A 6,456-nucleotide genomic window follows, 5' to 3' on the forward strand; every position below is an offset into this window, starting at 1 on the left:
AGCATTGCAACTTGAGTCTTATTTAGTGGATGTCTCCATGAGCACAGGTTTGTGATCTGCATTGATGTTTCATATATTGAAACAGGGGAGTCAGGGTGAGACATCAAAGAGCTCGTCAATAGCTGTCAGTTTACATTACAGTCATGAGCATGATTCATTTAAGAGCAGAGAGAGAGACGTTCTCATTCTAGATCAGCTGTTCTCATTTGGTTTCCATTCAGGATCCAGACTGTAAGAGACCTGACACAGTATGAAAATGACTGTATGACTGTGTGTGTGTGTGTGTGTGAGAGAGTGTGTACAGGTATATATGGTTTATGAGGACACAAATGTGTATAATGACATGGGTACTACAACGTAAACATGGTTTATGAGGACACTTCCTGTGTCCCCGTAAAACAAAAGGCTTAAAAAACATACAAAACGGTGTTTTATGAAATTCAAAAATTGCCAGCAGTTTCCTGTGAGGGGTAGGTTTAGGGGTAGGGTTGGTGTAGGGCAATAGAAAATACAGTTTGTACAGTATAAAAACCATTACGCCTATGGAGAGTCCCCGTAAACCACAAATACAAGTATGTGTGTGTGTGTGTGTGTGTGTGTGTCAGTGTGTGTGTGTTCACACTGCCATCAGCGATCTGTCGTCAAACAGTTATTGCCATTATCACCGGTGAACAGATTTCCACTGTTTGTTTGTTTGTGCTTGTGGACATGTTTATCCTTGCCACATGTTTGTCTTCTTGTGCCATAACCACTAGACAATGAATTTTCTAAGCCGCCTCTGGTGATGTATTCCAGAACAAATCAGAGTTTGAGAGTTGTGAAGTGGGCCGATCCCGACACACTGCAGGTACACGACCTAAGGAGGATGAAGCGACTGTGATTGGTGCTACACTACAGAGCTGCGACATTCATATATGTATGAGCACATTTAACATGGCAGAGATTACTAATTGTTTAAATGTCAAACAGCCAATAAAGCGGCTGACAGCCTGTCACTTATTATTTGTTTCATGATGTAGAGAGCGATTAAACAGCAGTGTTACCACAGTGACATTTACCGATGCGCTACTGTTGTTCTTTATGTTTTTTCCCATCTGACAGCCATAAAGAGAGACGCTTGCAGTGACACACCATCATTTCTGCTCTCTATAATTAAAACTGACATTAAGAACTCTCTGAACACTGACATTTAATCAGATCCATCATTCTTTACATACTGGAGAGGGGAGATGTTTTTTTCGTTTTGGGCCCGTGATAAGGTTACTGAATCCAATTAGAATGGATGAATTACTGGCTGCATGGACTCTCACTTTGCCAGATATACTCAAACACAAGACATTTTCAGTCCTAATGAGACCCGGTTTACCTCGTTTCTTCTGAGACCACTGGTGTAAATCATGACTATTATTATTATTTATTTATTTTTGAGCACCTTGTCAGCAGCAAGGCTATCTTCATGGTGAAAACAGAATAAATAACAAAAGTCATACCGTTAACAAGAAGCTATATAAGACATTTATGATTAATACTAGATAAAAAATCTAAAATACGTAAAGCATGACTAAATACAATGAAATTTCACATGCTAATATTCAGGATGCAGTATATATTGTATCCTGTTATGAATTTGGATGTTTGTGAGGAGTGATTTGAGCCCTGGTGATCTTCTTATGGAGCATCGCAAACACCTTCACTTTGCTCAGCGTTATTTCATGTAAAGCAATCCTGTTGAAACAAAATGTGACCAAAAAGTGACATTTTTCACTGGCACAACAGAATACAACTTTCATATTTATTTATTCATATGGTTAATCTCATTTTCATAAAAACATTTCATATTAAACATTATCCATATCATCTTGCAACACTTTACAACAGATGTGTTTCCCTCACACTGTGAATTTCTCCTGCTGTGTGTTTCTCTAGTTTTAATGTTTAATACTGTCAGATAGGCTACTAAGTGTACCATTGCTTTCTGCTGGAATAACAGGTTGTGATATTTCCACCCTTTATCACACACAGTTTAATTATGTCAGGGGAAAATGCTTTTCACACGACACACTGGAAAGGTCGTGTTGTCATATTTTAAACAACAATAAAAGCCTATTTGAAATTTGACCTTTTCCACACATGCTTGGGACACCAAAAGTCAATTCATGCAATTTTGGCAACACAATTCTCCAGACATACAAGAAACTATATCTAGCACACAGAGGTGCACATTTGTCCTGATAAACACAAATTTATATATACTGTGTGTATATTTATATATATACAGTATATATATCAGGGGCGTTTCCTCCGAGGAGGCAAGGGAGGCAGTGTCTCCTCTCCTCAAAGTTGGATGAGAAAATAATCGATATTACAAAAATAAAACAGCGCAAATATGACTAAATATGATATTAAAAGTCTAAAAGTCACTCGTTTATATAAAGTAACACTGTCCAACAGCGACACCAGCAGGTAAAGTTACAGCCGGAGCCTTGCCTCCCTTCGGTCCATACACTTTCTACAGAGACCCTAAAGCATGCCGTGACTTTTCTGGAGGCTCATTGAGATGAATGAGAGAAAGTCACGTAAGAGGAGGCAATGCCTCCATCGCGCTATAATTGGATATGATCGGTTATGATTGGATGTGATTGGTTCATTTGATAAATCCCGCCTCTTGTTTGTGTGTGTATAAATGTGCAGCTTTTACTACTTCACTGTGTGCCACTTATTCAGCTGACATTCTAGGATCTACATCAGATACGTACTGAAGGTAATGTACCGCCATAAACACTCTAAGCTGACTGCTAAACAAGTTCCTCATTTGAAATGAAACGCTTCTGCTCTCTGCTAAAGCTGTAATCTCTAAAACAGCTTCATCATATAATAAGACTGATATAAATAGACAGATGTTTCACACATTATCTCTGCAGCAGCATGAAATAACTCTTTCACAAGTTCAGAAATGTATTAGTTTAGAAATATCCACTTAAGTGTGAAGAGCATCAGTCTCCAGCGTGATACTTGTGTTCAGCCTGCCGACATTACATGCTGCTGTTCAGAAGATGTTAAGAAGCCTCGAGACCATACTAGAGTAAATCACTGCTCTCAGCCGGTCCCGTGACCCTTCTCACCGTTACTCACAGCCGAATCTACCGCAGAATCAAAGAAAACAGATGAGTGGCGTTTCAGCAAACGTTCACCGCACATCTTTGTCAACAATAATGCCATTGAACAAAAACTGAGCAACATTCAGAAGCCGAGATGAACTAAAAGCACCATGCAGACTGACTGGTACAGCTCATCAGCTGGTGGTTTATATGCGTTTGGGTGCTACCTTTTATATTTAAAAAATGTGTTTTCAACTGGGGTCTCAAACTACTAGCCATTTTCCAGCTACCTTAATTTGGCTAATGAAATAATTTGATTTAAGGCTGGAATACACTACACAACGTTTGAAATCTGAACAGATTTTAAAACACTAGGCATCATACACTTGCTGACTTTGTAAACATTCACAGAGGAAACACTAGCTATCATACACTAAATGACTGAGGATCACACACTAGCAGACGGAACAAATTCATGCAGAAATGTGCGTCTTGTTGCTTTGACAAATTAATACGGTCACACTTTATTTTAAGGTTAAATTCTCGCTATTAACAAACCATTAACTACAACTTTTGCCTCAATAAACTCCTACAACTAGTTATTAGTGAGAATTGTTACCATAAATACAATATGTGTTCTTAAATTGTCTCAAAATAGTAAACATGTTTAATATCCTCTGACTGGATGGAAGTTTAAAAAAGTCTTCAGTTAAAAAAATAATAAAGAGTCTGTGCTCATCAGACACTATGCAATTTTCTATTAAATTTGTCAACTCAGATCTGCAGATTGGCTCTGACTTTTGGCAGCTAGAGTCAACTTCTGCAGACTGTAATTCAGGGGGGAAATCTGGGCAACAACAAACATCATGTGTCACTTGACTGCAATGTATTTGATGTAACTAATTGTTTCAGGTCTCTGAATGAACCTGATGTCAAGCAATCCAATCTTGAGTCTCATTACTTCATTAAACAGCAGTATGACGCAAGGGTAAGTTATGTCGCTCAACTCCTAAGCGCTCCTGCTTTAACAGACTCTCTCTTGAGCTGCAGACATAGCTTGTCTGATACTGGTCATGTGTTCAGTGTTTTTCCACATCTTGTAAATGGCTAATGACTTTACTGTGATAAAGGCTCTAGATGTATGATATTTTCTCCGCGCTGCAGCTGTCATTCAGGAGAAGAGCGTGAAGCGTGAATCCTCAAGAGCGCTGCTCCATCTGCGTCACAGTGAATGCGTCAAACATAAACAAGACTTAAAGCGAACCAAAATAGAAATGCAGACTCCATGCCTTTACTCAATCTAGCAGCTACAGATTGAATGAATCACAAGTCTTTTGAAAAGCAAATCATCCTTGAATAACAGGTTTTGGTTTGGATATGATTACATAGAAGGGAAAAATTGAGAAAGAACACAATATGACGAACGGAAAAGTGAAAGTGCTGCAAAAAAGGCCATCTAATGACATCTAATAACTGGCCTCTCACAAACTAGTCTGGTTTAATCATTCTAAAATAACCCTTCTCTAGACCCGATAAGAGTAAAAGAGCCTCTTGGGCAATATTGTTGATGGTTCACAGCTAATGGACACTCAGTCCAATGACATATTCCCAAAAACATGCCGTGAAGAAACCTCGAGAATAAACATGTTATCATGAACTATTATCATGTTGGGTAGTCAGAAGCACAAAACCACTCTTTGTGCATGACATGAAGGGATAAGCAGTAGAAATCACGGATGAAAAAGTTACAGATGTTAAAGATGTTTTAAAGAAAATGCCACAACACCTGCATATCTCTCCTATATAGAATATAGAATGTATACTGTGTTTTAAATTCAGTTTTTACTAGTTCCAGTTTCTATGGCTATGTTCATGGCGAAAGCAAAGTTTAGTTAATCAAAAATAAAACTAAAGATGTTTAAGTTTTTTTTTTCTTTTTCTAAAAACCTTGACTAAATTTGGATTTAACTGATTAAAACCTTTTCAAAAGTATCTACAATCAATTTTAATAATATTTCCAAAAGAAAAGTTTGTTAAGAATCAGAATATAAAATCATATTGAGATATCTTTAAAATGTCTTGAGTTACAGGCAGGCAGACTTTGGAATAAGAATATTTTTGGTGTGCTGATAGCCTTGTGGTTAGTGCGCCTCTGACGACAGTACGATTCCCGACTCTTGGTCCTTTGTCGATCCCGCTCCCCTTTCTCTGCCAACAATAAAGCCATATAAAAGCCCCCAAAAAAATATAACTTAAAAAAAAATTATTATATTTTTGGTACTCAGACAGGTATGATCTATGCAATTGTTTTGATAGACGGAAACAAAATACATTTCTATTTTTTTTTTAGAATTATTTATTTTATTATTAAACAGTTTAACAGTTTACTCCTGAAGCCATACTGAGATTCCAATATCTCTGGAACTCAACCATATAAGGCCTTCAAATAAAAAAAGCAAAAAAAGTTTGTTAATAATTAAAATCTAAAAGCATTTTAAGATAACTTTAATAATTCTTGAGCTACAGGCACACAAACTAAAATCAATAGATTTTACTATCAGATCCACCAATCTGTGTGTAAAAATGAAATGATGATGCTGCCATCTTTCTGAAGTCATTTCTCCCTCCTGTAATTTGGCCCTGAATCTCAGGTGAAAATCGTCATTTTGACCCTCCTCTACAAAATACTAGATTACTCGGTAAATATACATCCGTGACATTTCATATTGTGGCTTTCATCACTATTTATGTTTGTCTTTTTTCAGAAAAAATATGAACAGGGAATATTAACATTTCAGGGAAGTTTCTGAAATTTAGCTTATTATGCTTGATTTGACAGAATGACCCAATTGATAATTAGATAAATAATAAATAATTGATGAATAGATGATAACTGGAGACTACTTGCTAAATTAAATGAGACAACAAAGTAGAACACTTTGAAATGTTTGTTGCATAATGCATACAGTTTCACATACTTAAAAATAAATAGTGAACCAGGTATACAGTGTACACTGTAGTGGGCTGGAACTCTGAACACAGCCGTGTAAAATGAGGGACAGAGAAACAGCTACAGCTATAAATAGTGAAAAGGAAAGAGTTTTCTGGTCTGTTGCCGTGCAGCCGGCAAAGGACAAACTTGATTCCCTTCAGCGTTTATTTCATGGTTTGATAATTTATGCCTGCCGTGCAAACGATAATGTAATAATGGTGGAACATGCTTTCTTGTCTCAGGACAACTTTGATTAACTTTTTTGATCCACTACAAATGTTGACTTTTATAGTTTGACTACTTAACAGTTAACCAAAAGGTAATCAGTCTTACTTAATGTCAAGTTCTGTCATGAAACTCTAGATC

This window comes from Sinocyclocheilus anshuiensis, unplaced genomic scaffold (assembly GCF_001515605.1).
Source record: "Sinocyclocheilus anshuiensis isolate Anshui unplaced genomic scaffold, SAMN03320099.WGS_v1.1 scaffold92, whole genome shotgun sequence".
Classification (NCBI taxonomy): Eukaryota; Metazoa; Chordata; class Actinopteri; order Cypriniformes; family Cyprinidae; genus Sinocyclocheilus; species Sinocyclocheilus anshuiensis.